General features: G+C 42.7%; 1 long non-coding RNA gene across 2 annotated transcripts in view; it reads left to right on the forward strand.

Annotated features, from left to right (window-relative positions):
• The window catches only part of LOC142796383 (uncharacterized), a 255,622-nt gene that overhangs the window by 105,603 nt on the left and 134,800 nt on the right, over positions 1 to 15,219 (forward strand). Inside the window, exon 3 of one of the 2 annotated variants that reach the window (XR_012893799.1) lies at positions 736 to 840. The exons of the other annotated variant lie outside the window; for it this stretch is intronic. This is a non-coding gene — a long non-coding RNA (uncharacterized LOC142796383). Of the gene's footprint in view, positions 1 to 735; positions 841 to 15,219 lie in introns of those variants that run through there. 2 annotated transcript variants of the gene reach the window in all.

The following is a 15,219-nucleotide window of genomic DNA, read 5'->3' on the forward strand; positions in this document are numbered from 1 at the left end:
GTTGCTAATTTTCACCGCGCTGACACAGGATGACGCCTGGAGCGTAGTGAGCTGCATATGTATATAATTAAACGGAAGTTAAAATTTGGCCAGTGCTAGTACAGGGTCAGATGAAATCACTCGGACAAGTTCCAGGTAGATCTTCTGATATTCATCAAACCAGACGAAGGGAACGTCTTTCTGGGTAAATGTGGTCAAACATTTCGTTTTAGGTGCGAAGCTCCTTATAGCGGCACCCATTCGTCCCTCGTAGTAGTCTTAGGCGTAGTGTGTAACCAGTCTTACGTTTTTACCTGCAAGGTGGTGCCGGTGGGAGGTTTCTCCTGTGCGTTGTTGAACAATAAAAAATTCACAGTGTGCGCGTTAACTAAAAGCCGAATTTTGCCGTCTCTCATTCCCTCTTAGCAGCCATTGGCATGTACATTGAGCACTATCTGACAAGAAAGGGTTGCTACGTTATACTTGCAGGGCATAACCTCCTTGGTTTTAGAAAGGTTTAGCGAGCGTTGGGCCGCAGTGCCATGAATACAGTGAACTAGTATATACCATGAACTCGAGGTGGTTAAAGGTGAGAAGTAGACACGAAGCGCAAGCCGTAAGAAAGTGTGCGTGTGCCACCTCTCGTTTAGTCCTTGGAATGTCAGCTAGATGGTGGTGCATATGCGGAATCTATGATGAAAAGATGTGACATGGTGGTATTTGGAGTGTTGAATAGATGGACGAACGGACACGCAGACAGATGCATGGAAGGACTCACGGATGGCTGCACCGACGGATGGACGCATGAACGGACGCAGGGGCGGATGCATGGACGAACGCAGGGACGGACGCACAGATGGACGTCTGGACGCACGAACAGATGCACGCATGGACGGGTGAATGGAAACACGGACGGTCAGACAGACGGACGCATGGACGCATGGAAGCAAGAACGAATAGACGGACGGATGCTTCGCCCCACTTTCCATTATTTACACCGTGAATATGCTGCCATTTTTTATTGCATAGGGTTTTATATGTGCACGGAAATTTCCGGCGAGTCTAAGAAACACTCTTAAGAAGTGTATGTCATAAGGTTTTGTAATCTTCTTAATGTGCTGGACGCTCTGCTCTTTAGTGACCTTAGTTCAGCCATCAAAAACTCTTCCCAGAAACACTACTTTTCTGCAGAAGAACTCGCTCTTCTTGATGTTGATCTTTAATCTAGCGATGCTAAGTGTTTCGAGGACCTTTTAGATGTGGTCTGCGTGATCTTTTTGCGTATTCGAGTATATAATAATGTCGTCCACGTATACAATACATATTATTGCGATGAAGTCCTTAAGTACGCCATTCATCACCTTTTGGAACCATGCTCCTGAGTTCTTCCATTCAAAAGGTAGTCTGTTGTATTCGTAGATGACGAAATGGATCATGAATGCGGTAAATTTTTTGTATCTTCTTTTAGGAGCACTAGTTAGTATTCTTTCCATAAGTCACTGCTGGAAAACCACTGACATCCTCCGGTTTCTTCAATGATCTAATCAATTCGTGGCATTAGGTTTGGAGAAAGATCAGTCTGTTTAATAATGAGCCTATAATTTGTACACAGGCGAAATAAGCCATCTTTTTTCGGAACGATTGTACTGGGTAAAGCAAAATATGAAGTTGAAGACCTGATGATTCCCGCCTTGGAAAAAGAAGACGCAGCTTGGAGCATCGACTGGTTGACCACTGGCTGACCGCTGGCTGACGTGGATCTGCTGTTGGACCAGTGCCTGGAACGCCACGTCGCATTTCGACTGTAAGGCTCGACTGTGAAGCTGCCCGGGCTCAGGATCGGGCGGCAGTATCCTTATTGTTCTTTGAGAGTTCTTTATTTTCCGGTAACTGTATTGGTCTTTCTCAGCTGAAGCGAGTCATTCCATTTTGATGTCAGTTTCTTCCCCCGGCCAAGGGCACTCCCCTTGGTTAGCTTCCACTCCCGCCAAGGATTGGCCGATAGACTATTTGTTACGCAGTGGAGCTAGAAGTGTCCCTGTGGCGCTGGTACCTACAGATGGGGGCAGTATTCCGATGAAGAACCCAAAGGCGATTCAAGTGGAGCTTCGAAAAGCCACTTCGCATCCTCAGGAGATCACTGAGGTCCGCCAGTTTAAACGCGGAGGCATCTTGTGCTGTTCCGCAGATCAGGAATGCATTCGTGAGCTCCTGCAATGTTCCGAATTCGCAGCGCATCCGGTAAGCCCATTTATTCCGGCACACCTCGCATGCTCGAAAGGATTAGTCCGCGGTGTAGACACAAGCCTGACACCTGCAGATGTGCTCGATTTGTTTTCGGTGGCGGGTGTAATTTCAGTGTACAGGTGCACCCGTACAATTGACCACATAAAATCATCAACTGAATCAGTGATAGTGACCTTTTTAGGAACAGTCCGACCTTCCGAAATTAAGGCATGGCCACTGATCTATAAGGTAGAGCCACTTTCCCCCAAACCCCTGCAGTGTTTGAAATGTTGGCGATATGGACATAGCGTCAGAGGGTGCCGATCAGTTCTTAGATGCCGTCTGTGTGGTGAAAATTATGACAGCCGAGAGTGCAGCTCTGAGAAAAAGAGGTGCTGCTTATGTTGTGGGGCGCACCCTGCAGACTCCGCAGACTGTGCAGCAAAAGAAAGGGAGCTTGCCATATTGGATATTGTAGAACGCAAGAGGTGCTCTCGGAGAGAAGCCGTTGCAGAAATGCAGGAGAGATCCAAAGGATATGCCAGTGTTGCAGCACGTAATACCACCGCCATGGATGCATCTCTCGCAACATCTATCGCAGAGGCCGTAGAGAAGGCTATGGAAAAGGCAATGGAACGCCTCGCAAACAACCTTTTTGAAAGCTTGGCACAATTGGTTTCCAATCAACTATCTCAAATTCTAGGTGTAGCATCTACGAACTATGGGGCTCCTCAGACATCATTGGTATCGCAGCGTACAGAAATAGAAAGTGCGTCAACACGTCAGCGAGTGGTTTCTCCTGAGGCAGGGACTTCCAAAACAACGGAAGACGGTGATCTTACGGATGATTCGGAAGCATGTGCAGATATGGATATGGACTCTCATAAGGCTCTGATGCGAACCCGATCTCCCCAATCAAAAAACTCTTCGCATAATTTGAAATCTAAAAAGTATCTTTCCAAAAAAGAATTCTTTGAGAACATGTCTAAGAAAGACTTTTTGCGAAAGGACATTTTGGACCAAGCAGTTTCTGCGACGGTTCTGTCGTCAAAATAGGTTCACTAACCATATTACAGTGGAATTGCAGATCTATATTTTCCGCAGCCACAGACCTATCATACCTTTCTTCACAACTTTCCCCGGATATTATATCACTGCAAGAAACCTGGCTTTCAACGAGCCAGAAGTTTCACCTAAAAAATTATCGGCTATTTCGATTGGACCGACCTAGCAGAGGTGGTGGGCTTGCTGTCTTGAAAGCAACTAAGTTTAGTGACAAAGCTACGATCTCTTATCGTTGTGTGACTCCAGATTGTGAAATTTTGATAGTAGACATAATATTACCAGACGCTTCTCCCTTGTCATTTGTAAATGCGTATTTCCCAGCCGGGGTGCAAGACACACGAAGTCTAGACGATATGTTCTCTGCCTGCAGAAAGGATATAATAATCACTGGAGACTTCAATTCACATCATGTGGCCTGGGGTTTTAAAACAGATTTAAGCGGAAAACGATTGTGGGAGTGGGCTATTGACAAGAATTTATCTTGTTTAAATTCTCAATCTGGTACTTTTGTCCGAGGTCTCTCTAAATCTGTAATTGACTTGACATTTTCAAGCTCATCTCTAAATATATGTTCGTGGCAAACTTTAGACTGTGCTACTAACAGTGACGACTTGCCTATTAGTTTTGTACTGAACTTTCCAAGAATACATGTCGCCGAAAAGGCCCGCTCATTTCTCAAGTATAGAAAATTAGAAAAAGACTTGAGGGCTACTTTTGATCACTGCAAGGACATACAAGGTGACATTAGGGCTATGAGTCTGTGTGCTGTGTTAAAAAGATCAGTAAAAGACGAAACGTTTAAATTAGACTCGGCCACAAGAGGTTATTTTAGTCCATGGTGGACTGAAGAGTGCACGAGGAGCTATAGAAAACGGAAAGCTGCATGGAAACAACTGCTGGTCAACCAATGTCCAAAAAATTGGTGTGATTATAAATTCGCAGCAGCAGGCCTCAAACGCACAGTAAGTACAGCAAAAGATGGTTATAATATGAAACGACATGAGTACCTTTCTAGGGCTAAAAACAAAAAGCGCTCTTCAGATTTTTAAGATCTCAAAAGATGTTACCACCCGCTGAAAATATTGACTCTTCTGTTCTTTCCCCCCGTGAGCTCTCTGATTTAGTAGAAAATATTGCGAAAGGGCTCCAAGATAGATTTATGTCAACTCTACCACTGCACATTGTGAACCCAACGGCAGGCGAGGATTTCGAGGAGGTTACTTTAGATGAGCTGGCAGAGATAATAAGGCACTTATCTCCTTCAACACCTGGACCAGACGGGGTAACAAATTCAATGATAAAAGTAATATTCGAGATTGGCCCAACTGAACTACTTAATCTGGTGAATTTTTCTTTGACAAAAGCTTGGATACCTGCGGAATGGAAGCTGTCTAAAGTGATTCCACTTCTTAAAAAGCAGAAAAAAGGATTCGCCTTGGACAATGTAAGGCCGATATCAATCACGTCAAATCTGGTTAAGCTAATTGAAAGAGTTTTGAATGCCCGGGTAATGAAATATATTAATAATAACGCAATATTAAACCCCAGTCAAATTGGTTTTAGATACGGTTGCTCAATATGGTGTGCGCATGTTGATTTAGAGAGCCGAATACAACTGGCTCGGCGTCGGCGCGAATACTGTGCTTTAGTTACTTTAGATTTGGCTAAAGCGTACGATAGGGTTGAGCATTCAATTTTATTAAAACAGATGGAATATCACCGCTTTCCCAACTACATCACTGCGTGGGTGTCGGAGTTTTTAAGAGGGAGAGAATATTACTGCTTTAAAGATGGGTACTCATCGAATAGATATAAGCAGACACGTGGCGTACCACAGGGGGCTGTCCTGTCGCCAGTTTTATTTAACATTTTCTTAAGCTCCATTCCATCAACTAAGAATATTCAGTTATATGTGTACGCGGACAATATTGCTTTCTTCGCAAGTAATACCGACCTTCAATCATTATACCAGAGTCTACAAAATTATCTCAATATTATAGAAAGATGGCTTAAAAATATTCATATGACACTGAACGTAAAGAAAAGTGTGCTCCTTGCATTCTCTTTTCTGCAGCCTATCAACATCTCGTTAATGTACAGTAATGAGCTCATTCCGCAGGCGAATTCCCTTAAATATTTGGGCATCATATATAATGACCCATTAAATTGGAGAAGTCACATTGATGATGTGTACTCCAAGGCAACACGGGCCATGGGGTGGCTACGGAAACTTGCAAACCGTAGAGCGGGTTTAAGAAGAGATGTACTAATAATGATATATAAACGTTATGTGCGGCCCATCATGGAATTCGGATGTGTATTATTTTCTGGCAGCGCAGCATATAAAATGAGACCCCTAATACTGCTGGAAAGAGAAGCGTTGCGTGTGTGTCTGGGTCTACCAAAGTTTGTTGCAAATAACGTGTTGTATATGGAAGCTCGCCTACCTTCTCTGCTAAATAGGTTGAAAATTCTTACTGTGCAAGCATTCTTAAAGATATACAGTTCACACCAAAGACTCTCATTTTACGCTTCCACTCAAGAACCGACTTTATTTTTCGAAACCCATTGGTCGCGACTACACACCCCGCAAATAGTATTTGCACAAGCGCTACTAAAGCAACTGAATGTAAAAATTAGACATATTGGTCCAATACACAACCTAATGTCAATGTTTAGCATACATATCGATGATATATTTCCTCATAACGCGAAACAATTGGCATTTGGTATTTAAATGACCAGTTAGCAGATTATCTAGCCCACCTAGAGATAAGCAATATCATAGCGACTGATGCATCTGTGTCAAAAGAAAAGGCTGGGGTTGGCATCTTCTCTCCTTCTTTGGACTGGTCCTTTTCGATTCGACTCCCAGATTATACCCCGGTATTCATGGCAGAATTATTGGCCATTGTTCTTGCCCTACGCAAATTACTCTCTAGCGAATCATTAGCAGTTATCATTACAGATTCGTTATCAGTTTGTAAAGCACTTTCTGCGGCAGTGAATTCAGAGCTGATGAATACGTTTCGGCATTTAGTACCGAAAAACGTAAAAAAAACTGCATTTGCTATGGGTACCAGGCCACCACGGATTATATTTGAACGAAATGGCGGACTCTTTAGCAGCAGTATTCCTGGGTGGGCCCACCATCCCAGTTTTGCCAGATACGGCTTACGTAACCGCGCTAAGGTTCCGAAATGCTCGCCTGCAATGGGGAAAAGGTAATTTGGATAAATTCAAAGATTTCGAGCATTTGAGCTATTGCTGGAATAAACAGTGGTGTGTATCTTGCCAGTTAGAGGTCACTTATACCCGATTGCGCTGTGCAGTTCCACAACTAAATTATTACCTTAATAAAGCTCAGCTCAATGCGTCACCGCTATGCATTTGGTGCAACGAAATTGAAACAATTGAACATTTATTTTTATTCTGTCGTCGTTATTTTTATCAGAGAAAAAGATTTTTAGTAGCCCCAATACAAAAGTTAGGAATACAAGTTAATTTACCAGTAATTTTATCACTTGGCGGAACTTCATTTGGTTACTGCCACAAGGATGTATGCTCCACTGTGTTTGATTACATCAACGCAACTAAAAGATTACCATGCTAGTGAACCACTACCTTTTCAGATCTTTAGTTTATAATTCGTAGTTATGTCTTTCAAAAACAAAATATGGTTTGACCGCTTGCTCAGCACACATTTTTGTTTTTTGGTAGTATTATTTTAAGCTACTTTTTCAGATTGGCTTCATTTTCAGTTTAGTTTCATTTAAGTATCCTGCCGCCCGGTTCTTGGCCCATCCCCCTTTGTGGGTAAGCGCCATCCATCAGAGGTCATCAGCGTCAGCATCAGCATCGGCTGACCTTGCTCTTGCTGTCGCCGGGTTTCACTATGGGGTTGTTGGCTAAGTATTGAGTGGTCTTATTGCTGAGTTCTGTTACAGTGTCTAGTTGATTTACTTCGCTTTCAAATCTACCCCAATCTGTTATGCTGATGTCGACCAATTCTCCTGGCCCGGCGCTATGCGCCTGGTCAGCGTCACTGTCACATAATGAATTGCCATTAGAGTTATTCTTTCGCAGTGCGGTAAGGAACTCTGTTGCTGCACTCTTGCCTACAAATGGAGGTTTCATCAGGCTCAAGAACACCCATGCTGTCCAAAAAGAATTGAAAGCCACATCGAACCACTTTCAGACCATCACCGACGTGCGCCAATTTGGACGAGGTGGCATACTGTGCAGGTCACTGGACCAGACCTGTGTGCAGGATCTGCTTAAGTGTACTTCGTTCGCATCAGCCCCAGTGAGTGCTTTCATTCCACCTCACCTTGCGTGTACTAAAGGCCTTGTAAGGGGCGTAGATTCCAAACTGACTCCAGAAGAGACCCACGACAAGCTTTCGGGAGGAGACCTAGTTTCTGATTACCGTTGCAGTCGCCTGAATAATGAAAAGCGGGACACCAACCGAATCCGTCATTGCTACATTTGTGGGCACAACTTGCCCGTCAGAAATAAAGCTATGGCCTCTTACCTTTCGCGTGGAGCCCCCCGCTTCCCGTCCAGTACAAAGTAAAAACTGCTGGAGATTCGGCCATAGTGTGGGAGGATGCAAGTCGAATCTTCGTTTCCGCTTCTGCGACGAATTCACTCTTCAAGGGAATGCACAGCAACAACAGAAAAGTGCTGCCTCTTGGGAAGGAGTCACTCCGCAGACCATTCCAAATGCTCTGCTCGCTCTCAGGAAATACTAATCCTAGAGATTATAGACCAGAGCCAAGACAGGGCCTTCAGCTATTCTGGTGCAGCAAGACGACACATGTCTAGTCTAGACTCCAACCTTTTAAAAGTCATTGAATCTGCCGTCGAAAAGGCAATGGCTAAAGCAATGGATAAGTTAATATCTAACCTCAGTGTCTGTTTAACGCAAATCCTTTCAACTCAGATGATGCAAGGAGTGCAAGTTCAGGCTCCAACAGTTCCTCAACAATCAGAAACCATTGAAGCCACTCAACAACATAGTATGGTGCTGGATGAATTCTTTGAATGTGTTCATAATGCTGAGCAACCTGTTCCACAGGTGCAGCCAGACCGTTGTACGCCTCAGCCAAGCACAAGTAATGCTACAGATATGGAAATTGAGATCCGAGCTAACAAACGTATATGATCACCCATCTCAGTGGGCTTGTAGTCAAAAACTAAAAAGATTGAGTGATTGATTGCGAGAAAAGATACCAAGAAGGACAAGGCATGCGCCTCTGCAGTGCGCTCAGCACCATGGGTCAACTAAAGGTGCTTCATTGGAACTGCCGTTCTACATCCTCACCTTCAACCGACTTACATTACCTCTCTAACCAACTTGACCCCGATATTAAAATTCTACAAGGAACTTGGCTTACAGGTAATAAAAATTATTGCTTTACAGGATTTCGTTCTTTTCGAGTAGATCGCCAAACACGAGGTGGTGTTTTAATGATATTTGTATAAAGTAGATTATGTCATAAAGCGAAAATTGCTTGGAGGATGTCGGACTCTGATTGTGAGATAATAGCACTAGATTGGTATCTTCAAGGGCACCACCCTTTTTCCATTATAAATTGTTATTTCCCCACTGGTGTACAAAGTACAAGTCACCTTAGCAGCGCTTTGGAAGCCCGTGAAAACGAAATGTTGTTCACATGCGACTTTAATTTCCATCATTTGTCTTGGGGCAAAAAACCAGACCTGTGTGGTACAGGGCTGTGGGAGTGGACCATTGACCAAAATTTCTCGTGTATAAATAAAGGACACGTAACATTCCTTCGAGGTTAGACTCCATCAGTGTTCAATTTGACTTTTTGTACTAGTGCGAATAATGTTTTTTTCATGGTCCGTGGTTGACTCTGCAACTAACAACGACTATCTTCTGGTAGTTTTTGACATAGTATGCCTAATGACAACTTTAGAGCAACAACGTCGAGTATATGCCAACCATAAAAAATTTAAACCTCTCTGCGTTCGGCCATTGCAAAACTTCAGAATGACAATGGTCAAGAAATGGCATCTAAGATCGGCTCTATACTAGTGGGATGTCGGAAAAATTCAGCGTTCGTTATTTCATTGAGTAAACGGCCATCCTCTCGCTGGTGGACTGATGAATATACGCACTATAACAGAAGACGCAAAGCCACTCGGATGAAGCTTCTGCATAATCAATGCCCAACAACTTGGAAAGACTATCAGTTTTGCCGGCGTAATTAGGCGCTCTGTTAAACGTGCAAAAAAAGAATATGACAGCCGACATTTCGATTATCTTTCAAATCAAACAATAAGCATGCTCTGTTTACGTATCGGCGGTCAACGAAGGTACTGCCAACACCTTTAACATTAAAATCATGCATCTTGACGCCACAAGAGATGGCCGCCTCTCTGGAAGAGACACCTAAAGTTTTAGAACATCGTTTTAGAACAGAATTTTCAACCATTTCCAACATGCAGGCATCTATACATGAATTTACAGAACTTTCCGTATCTGAATTGACTGAAACTATACTTTGTTCACCAATTACTGCCCCTGGGCCAGATGGAATTACACCATCCATGCTAAAACTTTTCCTTCAAAAATCGCCTAAATCTTTTTCAGATATTGTGAACTATTCGTTGAAAAACTCATGGATGCCGAAAGAATGGAAACTAGCTAAAATTATGCTGTTGCTGAAGAAACAAGACGGCAGGTACACATTGAAAAACATAACGCCTATTGCCTTGACATCAAATCTGGTGAAATTGATTGAGAAAATTTTCTATATTTGAATCAATAGATTTATTGACAAAAGGTCAATTCTAAGCCCTTCTCATATCGGATTCAGGGCTGGGTGTTCCATGTGGAATGGTCATGTTGATTTACAATGTCGTACACAGTCAGCCCAACGGTACAACAAATAAGCAGCTTTAGTAAATTTGGATATCGCTAAAGCATACGATAAGGTAAAGTATAGTATTCTGATAGATCGACTGGAATCCCTCAATTTTCCAGCATACATAATAACGTGGATTCACAAATTCACACAAACGAGAGGAGTACCGCAAGGCTCATTGCTGTCCCCGGTGTTATTTAATGTGCTAAGAAGCACCATTTCAAGCAACAAGGACATAACAACTTATGTTTATGCAGACGATATCGCCTTCTTTGCCACGACAGACACCATTCAGACGTTATACGACCTTCTGCAGTCATATCTTAACACCCTGGAGAACTGGCTTCGCGAATGGTTTTGCCAAGTACAATCGCTCTAGCATTCACTAGGTTCTCGTTAGTTAAACTAACAGACGCACCAGCGTCAATCAAAACTGACAATTTGCCACTATTCACTAGCATTTGGACACCTATATTTCATGCCTTCATGAGAAAGACTGTTTCTTCGACAGTGTAAGCTTAAGTTGTGTGTTACACCGAGAACTCAATAGCATGCTGGTGTGCAGTCTAGATTCAATCTTAGCCTTTGGTGCACCTAGAGATTGGGGTTTGTCTTGCCATAGTAATTACCTCTGCCGACTTTAGCCTCTTCATCAGGTGTCTTGTATTCAGGTGCTGTGACATATTTTTGTGCTGAGAGTAGCTCGTCCATAGAGGCGAGTGATCTCACTGACACCTGTCTTTGATAATACTTTGTCATGCGACGTATCACCAAAACGACGGGAGAGGAGTCCGCCAATGATGGTTCAGCCGTATGAGGTAAGCGCCACTTTTCGAGAACGCATTCATTGATAATTGTGCATCTATGCCTGTAAGCAACTGCATTATCCATAAGCTCTATGGGATTCACCTTGAAAGCACTTGAAAAGCTTTTCCTCCATTCGGCCCAAGAAATGTTTTAAAATGAAGTTATTCTTAATTCAAACCACTTCCGCACGTTCCCGCAGAGGAAAGGCCTCACATTACGTACGCGATCTTCATAGCTCGTATAGTGGATTCTGGTTCATGCGAATTCGTAGAAATTGAGCTATGCATCAGCGCTTGAACTCCCGTCAAACATGTCTGGTCGAACACGACATTCTTTTTTGTCTCTCACGTTTGCAACTGACACAAGAAGTCATTTAACCATATGATGTAGTAGCGCAAATTCACGGGGACGAAAAGGACAAGAAAACACGACACTCGCTACACTCGCAACTAATATTTATTTCAGAATTTCTTGCCCTTTCGTCCCCATGAATTTGTGCTACTACACCATATGGTTAAATGATGTCTCACCAACTAGCCCAGCTCTCAACCCTACTGACACAAGAAGTTTTAAAAGCTGCTGCTATTGTGCCATATATAGATTCTGTACTTCAAGTGTAGCGTCAAGGGCAATTTCACGGCTAGTATCAGTGAGGATTCTTGGTGCTCGCAATGTACTTGCCGGGAGAGCTGTTACCACATGAGACGCCAAAAACTCAAGAGTTATGTTCACAGACATGCTACCTTGAGTGACGATGTCATCCACAGTAGCTCTGGTGGTATGGGCGATCGTCTCCAGAAGGCCCGCAGTTGTAGTGGCTTCCTGTGACTCCATGCATATCTGGCCCTCTGCTTGGAAGCTCACGATGAGGCATCGCTGTTGACGACGGCTGAAGTCAAACTTGATCTCCATTTGCAGGCTCCTGACCTCGACTGCGCGTATATTGGTCAAATTTTCGTGCAGACAATACGGCTGCATCGGTTTATTGAGCCATTCCTGTCTGGCCTCGTCTTCTTTCTCTCCTGATGTCTTTTTGCAGGCACTAGCGATGTGGATCGCTACACCGCATAACACTAAATCTCAAGAAAGACCAAATATCCACGCGACCAGAAGATGGGCACCCTAGTATCCCTGCTTATTGTAGATTACAAGCGCTTGGCCAACATCTTGGTACGCCAAATCAGTCCATCTCTTGCAACATTAATCGCTCCCCACCAGGTTTGTTCTGTTCCGGGCCGAGAAATACACACGCATACGTGGTTACCACGTGACATCATTCAATACCCAACTATACGATGTGCGCAAGGACTCTTGGTTGTTGACCTCATTCACGTGATGTACAATAATTAAGAAAGTACACTTTACATCGACTCCCGTGAGAGTCACTCATTTAAAGTCACGCATGGGGTCTGTCAAGGGTGTCCCCTCTCCCCAGTTCTATTAATCCTTGCATTACAATCCTTCTTAAGAGCCGTTAACTCCACCCGCAGAATCGAGGCTTACCCCTAACTGGTAACACTCGGTAAAAGTCACTGCATATGCAGATGACATTACTCTGTATTTACACAAAAAACAAACACTGCAGCATGCTCTCGATATTTTGCATAATTACGGCATTATCTCCGGTGCAAGGTTAGGCTTTTCTAAAAGCCAGTAATTTTTATTGGCAACTCCAAAAGTCATATCTGCACCGCGTCCTCTTCACAGTGGTCTCAAAATTGCAATACTGGGAGCCAGTTTCACTGCATTTGGTGTACAGAAAAGCGTCTGGTCATCCGTTGTACAAACTATTAAAGGTGATATAAAAGCAGCCAGGCACTTCGCATTCCTCCTCTTGGAACACCGATACTTATCTCAAATGTTGTACCACGGAAAAATTTAGTACCTTTGCCAGTCTGTTAAGCCACCGCAGTTCATGTTTACATGCAAAGCATTTCTTAGCGAGCTTCAGCGACTTTGAGCATATCTATCTATCTATCTATCTATCTATCTATCTATCTATCTATCATCTATCTATCTATCTATCTGCCTATCTATTAAATGCGAAGCATTTTTAGCGAACTTCGGTAACTTTGAGCATATCTATCTATCTATCTATCTATCTATCTATCTATCTATCTATCTATCTATCTATCTATCTATCTATCTATCTATCTATCTATCTATCTATCTATCTATCTATCTAGCCGCCTACAACTTTTAGGTCTCCTGGCCGTTTCAATAATGGTATCGATACCAAACTTGGTATGGCATAACATGACTGTGTGAAGAACATATTTGGCTAGTAATAATATGAAAATTGTGATACGTATGTCATGAATGTAATGATTTATATGTTATTGTCCTACAGCTCTTGCGGTGGTTTATTTGAAGTGCTTCATTTTTGCAGAAACGATTTACCGAAAATTTCTGTAACATCATCGGAATCCATAACTGACATAGTTCGGCTTCGTTACAAACAGGCAGGCTCTGGTTTTATTAGCGAATACAATATTTACGCAAAAAAATTTATCACAAATCACACATTCAAATACACTCATGTGAGAAAATCAAAGAACAGAAAGAATGTGACACGTACATACATTTAGATACTATTAATACGGCAACTGGTTAACTCCTTGACAGAGTTTTCTGAGAGAGTGCACAATATTTGGCACACATTATTTTAGTGCAGAGATGCTATTAAAAAATTTTCCAGCAAGAAAACCTACCGTAGACATCATTGGTAGATCACGATTTTGTTGTTTTTCGTGCCGAGTTTGATCTCTGGTTTTTATGAAATTGATAATTGAAACGATACGTTATTTTTCATTATTTAGTATACCAATATTACGCTTTTGAAGTGCCCAATCATTAGAAAAGGCAGTATCTTGAATTTTGTAAAGCTCAGCCAACGGTGCATTCTCGGGTGTTAATGCAATGGTTCCTGTACACAGCTCTTTTTTGCATAACTTATGCAAAATATTAGCGACCAAGCAATATGAGGCTTATGCGTAGCTGCATGATTTATGCAGTAAGTTGGGTGAGAATGAAAAACGTTAAATTATGAAAAAGGGAGTATGTTTGCGTTAAAATAGTTTCTAGCCTTGAATAATATAAAGCATGCAAAGCTTATACTTCTACACAAATTGTCTATGTGAGATGTTTTGTGGAACGAATGGTCAATGTCATGCCAAGGTAAGTATAGGCGTATGTTTGTCAATAGGAGTTTACCCGATAAAAATACTCTGTGTTTGAGGTATCGCCTTTCGGTTGGAGTTGAACACAACGTACTTGGCTTTTTCATTCAACATTGAACAGCGGAACAAGGATAAGCAACCGCGCACATCCAGAAGACTACATATGCGCAGCACTTGCCATTACATCTGTGAGAATGGTGAAGCTAATGTGCCTGATTGTCAAAGTATGAGCGAAGATACACTTAAACGGTTAGGTATAGACAGGGCAGATGTTCAACTTCGAGCGATGCTTACTTGAGGTTTCTCACAAGTGTGAGAATCGGGCAGTAGAAGCCACACTTGTCACAAGATGTCAACACGCCAGTTTGAAACTTACTTATCAAAACTGATTACTGACCACCACTTTGAATAGCTAGAAAGCCTATTGCTTTATCTGTCAGAGCCACCGAGGGAACACTGCTGCACGGGTTTCAGCACCCACTAATCTGTCCGGCTTCAGTAATCTCTGTGGTCAGTCTTTGTCTAAATTTGCAGAGTACGTCTGTACTATACCAGTGCGCTGAAGACACAGTGTGAGAACGTGTATTCGTACTACCGAAATCTACAGATTAATCATGTCTTTAAACTTGCCAGATTGGGCAGTATATTTGAGCACGACACCCGATTCTCTTCTTTACGCACTTTAGCAGCCTGACCACTTCGGCGCGTTAAAATTCGTGCTGCTGGCCTTATCCAAACTAGAATACAGCAATATATATATATATATATATATATATATATATATATATATATATATATATATATATATTGTTAAGTGGTTTATTGGCGGACACTCAGCGATGATTAACGACAGCGACAGTCAATGCGGGGATCGACTCTCTGCGCGAGCTGCTCTTTTTCTTATGAAAAGGGCGACCCACTAGAAGGCGCTGAAGAGGACGACCCACTGTTCAAAGGCTTTACCACAACTACCCCGGGTACGAAAAGGGAGCCGCCTGGCGACCTAACAGGTGGTTACAATGAGCGGGTCATGGTAGGCCTTCAGGCGCTCCACGTTAACAATGTCG

The sequence above is a fragment of the Rhipicephalus microplus genome, chromosome 2 (assembly GCF_043290135.1).
Source record: "Rhipicephalus microplus isolate Deutch F79 chromosome 2, USDA_Rmic, whole genome shotgun sequence".
Lineage (NCBI taxonomy): Eukaryota > Metazoa > Arthropoda > Arachnida > Ixodida > Ixodidae > Rhipicephalus > Rhipicephalus microplus.